Source organism: Pan troglodytes, chromosome 4, assembly GCF_028858775.2.
Source record: "Pan troglodytes isolate AG18354 chromosome 4, NHGRI_mPanTro3-v2.0_pri, whole genome shotgun sequence".
Lineage (NCBI taxonomy): Eukaryota > Metazoa > Chordata > Mammalia > Primates > Hominidae > Pan > Pan troglodytes.
The window spans coordinates 71,692,765-71,710,019 of NC_072402.2; the positions used below are offsets into that span (position 1 = coordinate 71,692,765).

The following is a 17,255-nucleotide window of genomic DNA, read 5'->3' on the forward strand; positions in this document are numbered from 1 at the left end:
AAAGTTATGATGCTAGGAATCCTCAACCTCATCACGGAGGGAAGAAACAATAGAAAGAGGAAGAAAAGGATGAACACAAAGAAGAAGCTGCCAGCAATTTTATCATATGGGTATTTAACAAGAAACCTTTGGGGAAAAAAATTGACACAGAAGAAACTATTTTACATCTATTCCATGAAATTACTTTTGCTTAAAGAAAATGTTTAATTGTTTATGTTTCAGTTGGGAAGCCATCCAGCTAAAATATTTCTTAACAGTTTGTAATTTCTAAATATATTAATATAGAGCCAAATTTAGCAGGGATCCATGTACTTGCCTTTGACTAAATGCCTGGATTATATGCTTAATTCTTAACTTATTCTTAATTTGTAATTCAGAAATTACAAAACTGTCAAGAAATATTTTAGCAGGATGGCTTCCCAACTGAATTTGGTAGCTTGCCCCCTTCTGCTTACAAAAATATATGAGTGTACACCAAAATTGTGCGCATATAAGAAATCAAACACTGACTTTACAATAATTCATATTAAAAAATCTGAGACTTTTAGGTGATGACAAGCTTAGTGTGAACCAATACTGCAATAATTACCACTATTACTTCTACTGTTACTACTGTTTCCACTGATAATAATAGCAATATTTGATTCTAGTCAAAGTAGTATTATAAGATTACCCATTAAATAAACAACTTTATTATCTACCCATAGCAATGACAAAATATGTGCATATATTTTGGAAGTTGTATTTGTGCTTAAGATGATATTAACTAGACATTCATAAATCAGAAATAATTAAGTTGGGTTAGGACCCCAGACCACATGAGCTTCCAGATCAATCCAGAACAAAGATGTCGGTGATCAATTTCTAGGTGGTTGATTAGAAACCATCAACCCCAAACACATTTTAGACATCAGGGTGAGTTTTGTAACATGAATCCAGGGGTGACCGGGGCTTCTTGCCATGGCCAAAGTCTTTATAAAAAGGTCCATCGATGCTAGAGAGAGTATCAACAGTTAAGATTCCAAACTTGGGTCAAGCAAACCTGCTGACTTAGGAAATGACTCTCATAATGCTTCAGGATCACACACCCATGCCACCAAAATAAGGTCTGATTCCAAGCTGAGGATTTCAGCACACTGGGCAAAGGCAGTTGTAACATACAAACATAGAGATATGTGCAGGGAAAAAGGAGGGAAAAACACATACATGTGTACATAAACATACACATAAATTCTACACAAGATGAACCTGGAAATGAAAATTTCCAAGCGCATGAGAACAATGAGCATCATAAAGATCAAAAGACAGGAGAAATTACTCTAGAATAATAGCAAATATTAAAGCATTCTTCTCAGAGGGACTTTAAAATCCTCTAGTTATGAGGAGGAGGAAAAGGAATATAATAAAAATGATAACAATATTGACACAAAATAATGGCAGCTAAAATATATTGAGTACTTTTGTCACTAAAGTTGACTGACTTATTTAATACAACAAATCACTGAGGAAAATATAGGGGGAAATGGCAATTTTTGCCTGAGCACCATTAAATCACTGAAACTCTACTTAGCTTCTCAATTTCTAGACACTGGCATTAGCAAACACCCTAAGAGAAAAAAAAAAATGCTGCCAAATGCTGGAGATTCCTTTGTGAACTTCCCTTCACCCCCCCTGAGTCTTACTCTCATTTCCAAAAGTAAAATCAATAATTATGGAGCAAAGACAGGAAGATACGAATCAAGAATAAGTAGAGCTAGAGGAAAACTAAAATCATAGAAATGAAAAATACAGTCACTGAAACAAGAAAGGTTAGGATAAAAATCCAACTGATGAGAGAATTGGTGAACTGGAGGATAGTAGTTAGGAATGTACCCAAAACAAAATATAGAGGATAAAGAAAAAAAAAACTTAGAAGATACGAAATAAGGAGAATAGATTAAGAAACTCCAACATATACCTCATAATTGTTCCCAAATGAAAGAACAGGGAACATGATTGAAAATTTTGCTGAATTAAAGAAAAACAGAAGTCATCAGGAGGAAAATTATTGGTGCACAACAGAACAAATTAAAGTAAATCCACACCGCTGAGTTGTATTGTGGTAAGAGTGATGTTTCCATGGAGCTGCACACTGCTCTGAGTGCTTCACATAGGAATCTGCTTCTGGCAACAGGTTTTTCAGATTATCCTTCCAACTGAGAACAACTCAGAAGTATGGAATTTTTTTTTAGTTTATGTAAAAGCATAAGAAAAGTCCCAAGAAAGTGAAGATCTGGGGTGCCACCGTCTAAGCAGAGGAAAGAGGCCCAGAGAGCTAAGCTCTTCCCCTTAAGGGAATTGCCAACTCTAAAAATAATGGCAGCTGAGGGCCGAGAAGCTGAGTGGAGCTTTACAGCAATTCATGAGGCTACAAAAATTTGAGTTCAATGATCACACACAAAGAAGATCCCTAAGAAATACCACATGGTTTTGATTGAAATTTTATAGAGCTACACCCTAGGAATAATGCTGAACTAGAATTAAACCACATGTAGGTTCGTCATGGTCAAGCGGTTAAAAGCCAGACAGAAAAAAACAAAATAAAAAACAAAAACAAAAGCTTGAAAGCTGTAAAGCAAAAAAAAAAAAAAAAAAAAAAAAAAAAAAAAAAAAAAAATACCTTCAAAGGAATTAACCTTTTAATTAACATTAACCTCACAGCTGATTTCTAGACAGAACTAGTAGAAGCCAAAGACAATAAAATTATATTTTGAAAGAACATAAAGAAAACATCTGCTATATCGATTTCTGTATACAGCAAAAATGCCTTCCAAAAACAAAACTGATAAAAATAAATTTTTAAAGAAAAGCACAAACTGAGAGAATTTTTCATGAACAAAGCTGCACTAAAATAACAAATGTCATTATGTAGATAGAAGGAAAATGATTCAAGTGGAAAGGCTAATTTGTGGGTAAGTGAACACAGACTGAATAAACAATATGTGTGGGGATATATCTTTGTGGGGATTAAAATAAAATATGAAGAAAAATAAAGACAGAATTCAATATATGAAAATGACACCACATAATTTGAGAAAAGGATAAATGGAGTTAAAGTGTTCTAAGGTCTTCACATTGTCTAAAACATGTCCATGTATTAATTTATATTAGACTTTTATAATTTAGGATTGCAGACTGTAATCTCTGGATCAATAACAACTAAACAAGAGTAAAAACATATATAGTTATAAGTTAATTTAATACTTTAAGTGTAAGCAATAAAATATAATTTAAAACAAGTCAAAGGAGGAAAAAGAGATTAAGCATAGTTAAGACAACTAGAAGGCAAATATCAGGATAAAAAATATATATCAGTAATTACATTCAATATAAAACAAGTATATTTCATCAGTTTGGGTCCTCCATGAAGCAGGTACCAAGATGAAATGAGAGGTACAAAGCATTCATTGGCAAAAATAAAAGGGCAGAGAAAACAGAAGTATACAGGAAGAGTCTCAGACCACCATGCAGGTCTGATACCTACAAAAAAATAGGAGGAAAGAAGGAGGATGGAGAGGGGAAAATGACAGGCTGCAATGCAGTTCTAAGGAAAAGTCAGCCAGGCTGATGTGGAGCCCCAGAGCAAAGATTGCAAGACATGGGAAAGATAAAGCTTGGCTCTAGTAACCCTGCCATGCTTACTTATTGACTGAGAACAACCTAAGTGAAGAATGACCTTGGGCTGAATGCAGCAGTAGATCCCAAAGCAGCTGGAGGCTGTCAGCTAACAACACTCCTTACAGTAGCTCCTCTCTTAAAAATATCTGTGCAACATACCTCATAGGTGTCACAGTCCACCCTTTGAGCTATATGGATTCACATCTCCACACATGTTCACACAGCAACTTCTGTGGGCCTTCCTTCCTGAGGAAAACATAGAAAAGGAAAGTTACTAAGACAAACTGTTTCCCCTGCCACTACAGTTGACCATGGGCTGCAACTGGTGCTCACTGTGTCCCTACTTCACTATCCATCCTCAATTCTCCTTACCCTCTGCTATCATCGCTGTGAGTTTTAATGCTTATCTGATAATACTACCCAAAGCCTCATTTCTGAAAGGTCTGAGACTCTGGTAATCAGACTCTCATCAGGACAAGGTTGCTGCATCTGTGTATTCACAATTACAACTGGGGAAGAAAGTAACAAAATGGACCCACTTGAATCCCTTGGATTCCATATTCCTTGGAATATCATACATTTGTGCCTGTTTCCATTGTTAAAACATCCCTACTTACATGATCCTGGGTATATCATTTTGATCTCTAAAGTCTTAATTCTGGATATACTACTTCTATTGTGCAACGGGCCATAGCTGGCTTCTCTGGCCTTATGATTTGGCAGGTCTGGCAAAACCCAGATTATAATAAGAAATTAGGGATGCATGGTCACTTGGTAACCATGATTAAGTATTCTACCAGGACTCAGTGGCACTCCAGGGGCTGTTTCTCAGAAAGTATGTCATTCTGTACTGCATATGGCTTGGTCTTTTTCCAGAACAACAGAAGCCTGCATTGTAATTATTTCACTGGTGCTGGCCATAAATTCCATAATGAATCTTTTTTAAACATAGCATACTTCCAATAGCATAGTGTTGACTGGACCATATGGTGCAAGGGGCAAGGGTGCTGTGTCATAGCTGATAGCCTTTTGTGTATACGGGCCAGGGCACAGTTTCTAGGTGTAGAATATACTGCCTCTAGAACCAAAAGAGGACCATTAGGCATTGTGCAGCAATTTATCTTTTATTTTGGAAGAGATATCCTGACACACTCCTGAGTATGTGCCCTAAAAACTTTACCCATGTGTCAAGGCCATAAGTCTCCATAAATGTATCTTCCATCCTCCGGATTACCAAGACCTAGTTACCTCTTGCTTGTCTTGCCCAATCAGCATGATATCATCAGTGTAATAATGGGTCAGTGTGGTCTTCTGTGGGATATCCAGATGGTCCAGGTGGTTCCAATCTCCTTGAACTATGTCATGACAGAAAGTAGTAGAGTTAATATCTAAGGCAAAACTAAATTAATTGTTGTTCACATGGGTGCACATTGTTTCTGTTCTACTAAGAATGGAAAAGAACACATTTACCAAATAAAAGATCACACAGTATGTCCCTGAGACATAATTGCTTTGCTCCACCAATGATACCGTGTCTGGCATGGCAGCTGCAGTTGGGGCTGTCCCTTGGGTGACAGTTGAGTAGTGGATTCTTTAGCAACCATCTAATTTCTACAGGGGCCAGAGTGGCTAACCAGATGGATATGATAGGAACCTCCACCCATGCATCTTTTAGATCTTTAAGTTTGACAGTAGTTTTCATACATACACACCAGAATAGTTTTATATTTAATGTCTTGTCTGGCATTTTAGACAGCTTCAAGTCTTACATTTGTCCTTTCCCCACATAGTAGCTCTTAACCCACAAGCCAAAAACGCCATGTGAAGGTTTGTTGGCAACTATGGCAATCCCAATTATTCACCAGTGACAAGGAATAGGCCCGTTATAAGGCAGGCTTTAGCCAGCACTCCATATTTTATCCACCTCCCTGGTGTCTCCACACTAAGAAGGAAGCTGCAGTGATCCTTCAAGTCTCAAGGTGTCAATGTCAGCTCAGACTCTGTGTCCAATAGTCCTCAAAAATATGTGGACATTGTCATTTCCCCTATGTACAGTGTATAGTGACCCAAGTAAATGGCCCTAAGTCCATTTGGGGAAGACCTAGAGATATTTTTATAGTACATACTTGCCATGGCATTGCAGGGTTTTTCTTCTTGATCTTGCCATCCCTAGATTTACTGAATTCCTAATTTGACAATTGGCTGAGCATAGAAAACTCAGCTGAGCAAGGAATCATGACCTTTTATTTGGCAGCCATTTCCCAGCCTTCAGTTCCTTTATTCTTGCCTTCCTCAGATGGTAAATGTAAGTAGTACCCTCTGTGGCTGTCCCTCTCATTGGCTGCCCTTCTGAGCCATACCCAATGTTCTGAATGAATAGAGTGTCCTCTGGGTGTTTCCATGTAAGGTAATCCTCTGGTGAGTCTTCTGGCCTCATAATATATCCACTCCTGCATGCTCATCTCCCTCAGCATTTTTGCTTCCTCTAAAATCTGCCTTAACAACTCAAGCATTTCAATTTCACTCAGCAGGGCTACTACTTTTTCCAGGCTTCTAAGAACCATCCAAGCAGTTAACTTTACCCATCCCCTAGGGTCTCTGACAGGGTGTTAAATCCCATGTTTGAGAAAGTATTCATAAGTCAGTGAAGTCTTACTTTTGTTTTAAAAAAGATAGCAAATACAAACCAAAGTATTTGCAACTGAAATGTATGATATCTGTGATTTTATTTCAATGTTCCAACAGAAAGCTAAATAAAATACAATGTTTATGCATAGAGAGTGCTGAATGAACTTAGAATATGAAAATGTTAGTAATCATTGAAACTGGTTGATAGACACATAAGAGTATGTGTCTTCCCTTTTTTGTGTGTATATTTGAAAATATCCATAATGATATTAGATTCCCTCTTTTGTGTGTGTATATTTGAATATATCCATAATGAAAAGATAAACAACAAAAAGACATTAGAAAGCTTCAAATATTTTATTTTCCTGTGGAGTTTCAATGTTGGATTTTTTTAATGGAAGGTAGAAAGAAAAGTTTAAATGTAATGAGACTGGGCAATGTAAGAGGAGAGCAAATGAAAGAAGAGAAAGGAAAGAGGAAGAGAAAAAGAGGAGAAGGAAGAGGAAGGGGGAGAAAAAAAGGAATGCCCTGTATATAATAGGGTCTGGTGGAGATTAAAAACTTATATATAACTGAAATACCTCCTCTTCAACATTTTTTGTTTGCCTTCACTTTAATTGAAAGACCTTGTTCCCACATAAGCAAGTTCCACATATTAAACTCAAGTGATAACGTATCACTGCATTCATTTCCTTTCTTTGAGATACTTCAATCAAGTTTTCAAATGGTTATGTAAGTAAAGTGAATTACGAGGCTGAGAGAGAAAAAGTAGCAAATAACTTTTGTAGATTTAGAAAAGAAGGCAAGTTTCAGAAACTACAAACAATTTGTCCACATTGCTGAAATTAATAAGAATGAAGTTAATTTCCCAGCACTTTGGGAGGCCGAGGCAGGTGGGATCACTTGAGGTGACGAGTTCGAGACCAGCCTGGCCAACATGGTGAAACCCCATCTCTACTAAAAATGCAAAAGTTAGCTGGTGTGGTGGTGCATGCCTGTAGTCCCAGCTACTCAGCAAGCTGAGGCAGGAGAGTCACTTGAACCTGGGAGGTGGAGGTTGCAGTGAGCCAAGATCACGCCACTGCACTCCAGCTTAGGCAACAGAGAAAGACTCTGTCTCCAAAAAAAAAATGAAGCTAACTTAAGACAACTACCAAAATAAAAATCTTTCCCATCTCTGTCCATCACTGTTTCTTTGGTGATTTATTTTTTTCTCTAATAATTGAAAAACTATACTGGTAATATATGATAAGATTCATATTATGAAAGACTGTTAATTCTTCTCCATTTGCCTATTCTTCTCTCTGTAGATAGTGTCACAGAAGAGAGAAGATAATATGGGTATAGATATAAACATGAGTAAAGATAAAAATAAGATAGACATAGAGATTATGTAGATATAAAGACAGATCTTTTTTACACACATAGGGCCATATTTTACATATTGGTCTGCAACCTTTTTATTCTATTAACAATAGGTCTTTGATATCTTGTCATATCAGTACATATATGTCTACTTCATGACATTTTATATTATTATTATAACATGCTCTACTTAATGACTTTCCAACTGACGAATGTCATGGATTGACTTGTGTTTCCCTAAAAGATATATTAAAATCCTAACCTTCAGTACTGGTGAATGTGACCTCATTTCAATAGAGTCTTTGCAGATGTAATTAAGTTATGATGAGGCATACTGAATTAAGTTGGGCTGAAATGGCTGGTGTCTTTGTAAGAGACAGAGACACAGAGATGCAGACACAGGAGAGAATACTAGGGATTGCTGACAAACCACCAGCAGCTTGGAATAGGCAAGAAAGGAGTCTGCTCTAAAGGTTTCAAGAGGGAGTATGTATTTGCTAATGCCTTGTTTTTTGACTTCTAGCCTCCAGAACTGTAGGATGATTAATTTTTGTTGTTTTAAGCTGCCATTTTGTGGTATGTTGTTATGGCAGCCTTAGGAAACTAATGCAGTGAATATTTAGATCATTTACAAATGTTTACACTGCAATACCATCTATGTGCACAGGGAATATCTCTCTTTAATACATCATCCAAACTCAATCAACCAACAATTCCAAAACATTCCAACAAGAGAGAAGATGTCTTAGGACTCAGGGGGATCTCACTTAAAATCAGAGAGGAAAATTCATATAACTGTGATGGTCATTGTTATAATAATAAAAAAAGATACTTATGGTTTGAGGGATGTTCTGTATAGTATTTAAAGGAGGCACAATTATTTCACTGAGAAAAGATAGTTGTATTCAATTAATGATAAATGTTTTTTTAAAAAGATACCCTGGAAAGACCTAGCCAGAGCAATCAGAGAAGAGAAAGAAATAAAGGGCATCCAAATTGGAAAAGCAGAAGTCAAACTGTCACTGTTCACTGATGATATGATTGTATATCTAGAAAACCCTAAAGACTCATCCAAAAAACTCTTAGATCTGATAAATGAATTCAGTAAAGTCTCAGGTTACAAAATCAATGTACACAAATCAGTATCACTGCTATACATCAACAATGACCAAGCTGAGAATTAAATCAAGGACTCAGTCCCCTTTACAACAGCTGCACATATATATATGTGTGTGTGTGTGTGTTATATATATATATGTATATATATATATATATATAATATTTAGGAATATACTTAACCAAGGAGGTGAAAAATATCTATAAGGAAAACTACAAAACCCTGCTGAAAGAAATCATAGACAACACAAACCAATGGAAACACATCCCATGCTCATGGATGGGAAGAATCAATATTGTGAAAATGACCATACTGCCCAAAGCAATCTACAGATTCCCTGTCACTTCCATCAAAATACCATCATCATTCACAAAACTGGAAAAGAAAATCCTAAAATTCATATGGAACCAAAAAGGAGCCTGCATGCCAAAGCAATACTAAGCAAAAAGAACAAAACTAGAGGCATCACATTACCTGACTATATGACAAGGATATCGTTACCAAAACAGGATGGTACTGGTATTTAAAAAGGCACATAGACTGCCTGGGTGCAGTGGCTCATGCCTGTAATCTCAGCACTTTGGGAGGCCGAGGTGGGTGGATCATGAAGTCAGGAGTTCGAGACCATTCTGGCTAACACCGTGAAACCTCTTCTCTACTAAAAAATACAAAAAAAATTAGCCAGGCATGGTGGCAGGCACCTGTAGTCCCAGCTACTCAGGAGGCTGAGGCAGGAGAATGGCATGAACCCAGGAGGTGGAGCTTGCAGTGAGCCGAGATCGTGCCACTGCACTCCAGCCTGGGCAACAGAGCAAGACTCTGTCTCAAAAAAAAAAAAAAAAAAAAAAAAGTCATGTAGACCAATGGAATAGCATAGTGAACCCAGAAATAAAGCCGAATACTTACAGCCAACTGATCTTTGACAAAGCATATAAAAACATAAATTGAGGAAGAGGCACCCTATTTAATAAATGGTGCTTGGAAAACTGGCAAGCCACGTGTAAAAGAATGAAACTCGATCCCCATCTCACCTTATACAAAAATCACCTCAAGATGGGTCAAAGACTTAAATCTAACACCTGAAACCATAACAATTCTAGAAGATAACATCAGAGAAACTCATCTGGACATTGGCTTAGGCAAAGGATTCATGACTAAGACACCAAAAGCAAATGCAACAAATACAAAAATAAATAAATGGGACCTAATTAAACTAAAAAGCTTCTGCAGAGCAAAAAAAAAAAAAAAAAAAAAAAAATCTGTAGAGTAAGCAGACAACCCATACAGTAGGAGAAAATATTCGCAAACTACGCATTTGACAAAAGTCTAGTATTCAGAATCTACAAGGAACTCAAACAAATCAACAAGAAAAAAACAAATAATCTCATCAAAAAGTATGCAAAGGACGTGAATAGACATTTCTCAAAAGAAGGTATGCAAACAGCCAACAACATTTCCTCTTGGCCTTTTGGCTAAGATCAAGTGTACAAACAGCCAACAAACATGAAAAAGTGGTCAACATCACTAATCAGGGAAATGCAAATTAAAAACACAATGAGATACACCTAACTCCTGAAAGAATGGCCATAATTAAAATGTCAAAAAACAATAGATGTTGGCATGGATGTGATGCAAGTGGAACACTTTTACACTGTTGGTGGGAATGTAAATTAGTACAACCACTATGGAAAAAACTATGGCGATTCCTTAAAGAACTAAAATTAAAACTACCATTTGATCAGCAATCCCACTACTAATTATCTACCCATGGGAAAAGAAGTCATTATATGAAAAAGGCACATGCACATGCATGTTTATAGAAGCACAATTTGCAATTGCAAAGATAATGAACCATCTAAATTCTCATCAACCAATGAGCAGATAAAGAAAATGTGGTATATATACACCACAGAACACCAATCAGCCATAAAAAGGAACAAAATAATGTCTTTTGCAGCAACTTAGATGGAGCTGCAGCCCATTATTCTAAGTGAAGTAACTCAGGAATGAAAAACCACATATCATATGTTCTCACTTATAAGTGAAAGCTAAGCTATGAGGATGCAAAGGCACAATAATAATATAATAGACTTTGGGGATTTGGTTGGGGTAAGATTGGGAGGGGAGTGAGGAATAAAAGATTATACATTAGGTATAGTGTACACTGCTCAGGTGATGGGTGCACTAAAATCTCAGAAGTCGTCACTAAAGAACTTCTCCATGTAACCAAAAATGACCTGTACCCCAAAAACTTTTGAAATTCTTTTAAAAATAAAATTTTTAAAAGATACTCTGCAACTTCATTATACAAGAATGGTATAATACTATATGTCAAACTTGAACAATTTATGCAATCATCTTACAGGAAAACATTCTTATGAACTACAGATATTTAAATTATTTTCATTATAGTGTTTAGTATATACTTTTTATATATATTGAATCACACTATGATATATTGTTCTGTGACTATTTTTTCACTTAATATGTTTGGAGTATTTTTCATGAAGGAATATGCAGAGAAGTCATATTTCTCGCTCTCTCTCTCTCTCTCTACTACATTGTTAGAAATTAAGAGGCAACCAACATTCAACATTTGGCTATTATAAATCATGCAGTATTGAGCATCACTGAACATAAATTTTCATCCAGAAGTATCTCTAAGCATCAGATTTCTAGAAGTGGGATTTCTATATCAAGTGAGATGATATACAAATGGCAAATAAGCATACAAAGGGATGTTCCACATCATACATCATTAGGGAATAGCAAATTAAAACAACAGTGAGATACTGCTACACACCTTTTTGAATGGCTAAAATCCAAAACACTGAAAACATCAAATACCGACAAGGATATGAAACAATGGGAACTCTAATTCATTTACTGATGGAATCCAAAATGGTACAGCCAGTTTGGAAGACAGTCTGGCAGTTTCTTACAAAACTAAAGATCGTCTTACCATACAATCCAGCAATTATGTTCTTTAGTATTTGCCAAATGAGTTGAAAATGTATGTCCACACAAAAACCTGCACATGAATGTTTATAGCACTTTACTTATTATTGCCAAATCTTGTAAGCAATCAAGATGTCCTTCAATTGGTAAATGGATACAGAAACTGTAGTACATCCATACAATGGAATATTATTCACCAATAAAAAGAAAAGAGCTCAAGTCATGAAAAGACACAGAGCAGCCTTAAATGCATATTACTAAGTGAAATAAGCTAGTCTGAAACAGATACATAATATATGATTCCAACTATATGACACTGTGAGAAAAGCACAGCTATGGAGATAGTAAAAAGATCAGCTGTTGCCAGGGAATTAGGGGGAGAGAGGGATGATTAGGTAGATAGAGCACAGAGGATATTTAGGGCAGTAAAATTATCTTCTATGATACTGTAATGGCAGATACATGATATTATACATTTGTTAAAACCCATATAACTATACAACACAAAGAGTGAATCCTAGTATAAACTGTGCACTTTAGTTAATGATAATGTATTAATACTGGTTCACCAATTGTAACAAGTATACTACACGAATGAAAGATAATGATAACAGGAAACTGGTGAGAGGGAAAATTGTATGAGGACTCTGTACTTTCTACTCAATTTTTATGTAAATCTAAAACTGCTCTAAAAAATGCCCACTTTTCTATTCAACACCATGTTGGCTACTATATATATTTTTTTTACCTTTGTCAATCTGAGCACAGAAAGACATCAATTACTATTTGGGTTGCATACTATTTTTCAGAAAAACATTTAATATATACAAAAAGTAGTACTTATAAGTTATGGTCACATACTAACTTATTTTTCCATTTACATGCTATTAGAGAATAGCAACTATAATTGATGCTGCTTGGAAGAAGCAAAAATCTAAAAAGACCCTCAATAATCTGTCTGTGTCAACTTCTTACTAAAGCTTCAATCAATAAATAATGGCACAAACAGAAGTTCCAAGCAGATTAAAGGATTAAATATATTTTTCATGATAGCTATAAAAAATATTGGAAATTAAAGGTGACAAATATTTTTAAGCATAAAATAAATGAAGAAATTACGAAGACAATGACCTTTTTTATTCCAAAAAATATATAATTTCTGCTGTTCAAAACAAATAAAAATCCCACCAAAATAAGAAGGTAAAGAACTGCCCAAATTGTTTTTGTGAACTTTCTAGGCTACAGCTCACCACTTTCTTTCTCATTGAGCTTACTGGATTCTAACCATGCTTAATACACAATATCAGAGAAAGGTGCTAATACTTTGGAGGAATATAAACTCACAACCCAAAATAATAATAAATTTAAGGAGTACAACTTCTTCCAAAAAAAATTGATCAACATATACCATTGGAAATGAAATAAATATAATAACAGTCCGAGAATTTTTAAATAAGTATGATAAATATACAAAAGGAAATTAAGAAATTATGAGTAGGAAATAAAAGTAATGAACTTTCTAAATTAATAATTAAAGTTAGAAATACTAGATCAGAAAAAGGTAAATTGAAAAAACACAATCAATGAGATAAATACTAAAATGAATACACCTGAACAAAGAATTAATGAATTCTTTCTAGCAATTCTAGAAATGTTCCTAATGGAATAGAAAGAAGAGAATAATGCAAAAATATAAAAAGAAAATTTAAGAAAAATGAAAATAAGATAACAAGTGCCAGCATGTGGATAATAAAACTTCCAGAAGCAGACAAATATAAAAATAATGAGGAGGAGATACTTAGAAAATAATTGTTATCATCCTTCAGAGTCAAGTAAGATAAATACCTTCACATTGAAGGAATACAGAGAATACCCTACAGGAGAGATTAAAACTATATCTAGATGCAATATAGTAAATGTTAAGAACATAAAAAATAGGCCGGTTGAGGTGGCTCACACCTTTAATGCCAGCACTTTGGGAGGCTGAGGCAGGTGGATCACCTGAGGTCAGGAGTTCAAACCAGCCTGGCCAACATGGTGAAGCCCTGTTTCTACTAAACATACAAAAATTAGCGGGGTGTGGTGGTGCATACCTAAAATCCCAGCTACTCGGGAGGCTGAGGCAGGAGAATCACTTGAACCTGGGAGGTGGAGGTTGCAGTGAGCCAAGATAGCCCCATTGCACTCCAGCCTGGGCAACAAGAGCCAAACTCCATCCTGCCCCACCCCCTGCCCCCAAAAAAAAGAATATAAAAAAAAAAGAAAAAATAAAGCTTCCGGGAAGGAAGAGCAAATTCCCTACAAAGGAAAAAGAATCTGTTTTAATCAGACCCTCAAATAGCATCAATGGATGCAAGAAGAAAATGAAAGAACAGTTTTAAAATGTCAACAGGAAAGAACTTAAACCTTGAATTGTATACCCAGACAAATTGTCACTCAGATGTAAGGGTTTAATAAAAATATTCCTAGACATAAAAGGCCTTAGAAGATTTGTCACAAAAAGTCCCTTATTGGATAGCTTTAGGAAAAGTACTCAAATTATTAATAGAAAGCAAATAAACACAGGAGATTCTGTAAGAGAAATTAAGGGTAATCAAACACACTTTCATTAATTTTATTGCTAAAACATAAAGAAATCAATACCAAAAAATTACATATATCAAATAACGCATAAGAAGACATAACAAAAAAATCTAACTGTGAATGGTGGGGGCAGGTGAGAAAGAAACAAAGGGACAGGAGAGATGTTGATACTCTGTTTTCTAGCAAAAGACATGATTTCAGGATGAGGAGAAATTACTTAATGGCTACCGTGTACATTATTCAGGTGATAAATTAAAGCCTTGACTTCACCACTGCTTAACGTATCCATGTAACAATATTACACTTGCACCCCATAATTTTGATTTTTTTTTAAAAAAAGAAATGTTAAAAGTAAAAGAATAGAAAACTATCATGCAAATAGAGATATGTATAGTTAATTTTTTAAAAAATTATCATGGAGATGAGTTATTACATAATTATACAATGTTCAATTCACCGGGAAAATGTAGCACTTTAAAACATGTATGCATCAAATAAAGTAACCTTAATATAAATAAAGCAAAAGTTGATAACTTGTAGGGGGAATTTAGTAAATCATCTTTATAGTAGATGATTTTTATATACCTCAAAACTGTTGACAGGTGATGCAGAAAACAATTTAGAAGAGTTTTAGATGGTTTGAACACAACTAAAGTATCATCATGAACATATTCTTATGTGACTCACAGTCCAGAAAGTAATCTTGATGAGATCCTGGAGTTCATTTAGGGCATTTGCATACCAATGCTGTTGATAGCAATCAGAGATCTTGTGATTCTCCCTTCCCTGATATGTTAAAGTACAGTTCCCTACATAGCCACTCAAAAGGAAAGGGAGGATCTAAGCCCTCATGGCCATTTGACACAAAAGTTTTGTCCCTCCTCACATATATAGAAGTCTGCACTCAGCTAAAGTAAAGATTTTTCCAAACCATGCATACAACATTTACAAAATTTGACCATCTACTGAAACATATCAGTTCCCAACAAATTTTGGTGAATAGATGCAATAAAAAGTGTGTTCTGCAACCATAATACATTTCAGATAGGAACTAATAAAAAAATGACAAATTATGAATACCTGCATATTAGAAAATCTTTTAAAATATATTTTTAAATACCTCTTAGGTCAAGAAAGATACCATAATAAAAAATTTTAAGTACTTACAAATGAATGATAATCAAAACTGATATCAAAATTTCTGGGAGGCAGTGACAGTGGTGCTTCATGTATAAGAATTATATTTTTAGATCATATACCTTTAAGGCTAGAGATTAAAGAGCTAAAACAACAGAATAAATCTAAAAGAAGTAAAAAGATCATAAAGATGAGAGAAGATACAAATGAAATTTTTTCAATATATAATGGAATCAACTAAATCAAATTCACAATTCTAATTAAGTAGACAATATTTTTGGTATGAATGGTCATGGAGGGAAAACAGAGAGACAAGAAATAATATTTTAAATGAAAAATTGGAGCATAACTGTAAATACTGCAGAGACTGAAAAGAAAATAAGGGAATACAATTTAATGCTAACAAATTTGAAAGCTTAAGAATAATTAATAAATGCCTTTAAAAATTTAACAAAACTGACTAAAGAAGATGTAGAAAGATTGCATTTTCCTATAACTAGTAAAGGATATAAATTAAAAATTTTTAAATTTCCTACAGAGGGAAAAGCAGGTCTAGATGGTCATACAGTTTATTCTAAACCAGTGGTCCCCTACCTTTTGGCAACAGGGACCAGTTTCATGGAAGGCAATTTTTCCACAGGATGGAGCAGGGAGGGGAAGAATGGAGGGGATGAGCGGATGGTTTGGGGATGAAACTGTTCCACCTCAGATCATCAGGCATTAGATTCTCTTAAGGAGCAAACAACCTAGATCCCTCCATGTGCAGTTCACAATAAGGCTCCCGCTCCTATGAGAATCTAATGCTCCTGCTGATCTGACAGGAGGTGGGGCTCAAGCGATAACGGTTACTTACCCGGGGCTCACCTCCTCCTCACTGGTTCATGGTCCAGGGGGCTGGGGACCCCTGTAATCTAAACAATTCTTCCAGAAAATAGTATTAGAGGAAACAGACTTCAATTCACTTGTCAAGTCTTTAACAATAAGAGAAGACAAGATACAGCATATAAAAGAAAAATTGCAAGCTCATTATATCCATGATAAATATAGATGTAAAAACTATAATGAAAATACTAGCAAACCTTACTCAAAAGTGTATGAAAATGTATCATCCCCAAATTGTTTATCCCAGAATTACAAGCTGAGTTAATATTAGAAAATCTATAAATACCATTTTCTATCTATATGAGTACATTGAGATCAATATTTTATTAAATTCAAAACCCATTCATGATAAAGCTCTGGCTCTTAGAAAACTAGAAATGGAAAGATAACTATTTTCTTTTAACCTACAACAAGCATGATCTTATGTGAGGAAACATTAAAGGAGTTGCTATATGAGATCAAATGGTTTTATAAGTGTTTGGCAAGTTCCTCCTTCACTTGCTTCTCCTTGTGAAGAAGTTGCCTGCTTCCCCTTCACCTTCTGCCATGATTGTAATTTTCCTGAGGCCTCCACAGTCATGTGGAACTGTGAGTAAATTAAACACCTTTTGTTTATAAATTACCCAGTCTCAGGTAGAATATTTACAGCAGTATGAGAATGGACTAATACAGCCCTTCATAATATAGAAAAAATCAATAAATATCCAAGAAAATGCAAATCAGATCGCAATGAAAAATAAATGTACTCCCATACTATTAGGAAAAATAAAATCTGACAATACCAAGCATAAGAGGATAGCTACTATTGGGTCCCTTTATGTATGGCTGATGGAGTGTAATTATCATAAACACTTTGGAACATACTGTAGTATTATACTGTATAGTTAAGCAGCCATATACTCTACAACTTAGCAATTCCACTTATAAG

The 17,255-nt window shown here is 35.1% G+C and overlaps 1 long non-coding RNA gene across 3 annotated transcripts in view; it reads right to left on the bottom strand.

Moving 5' to 3' along the window:
• Nucleotides 1-17,255, bottom strand: part of LOC107974759 (uncharacterized) — a 235,738-nt gene that overhangs the window by 189,535 nt on the left and 28,948 nt on the right. For all 3 annotated transcript variants that reach the window (XR_001717749.4, XR_001717748.4, XR_008548012.2), the window contains exons 2-3: nucleotides 4,906-5,012; nucleotides 3,817-3,903 (exon numbers count right to left, since the gene is read on the bottom strand). This is a non-coding gene — a long non-coding RNA (uncharacterized LOC107974759). The remainder of the gene's footprint in view (nucleotides 1-3,816; nucleotides 3,904-4,905; nucleotides 5,013-17,255) is intronic.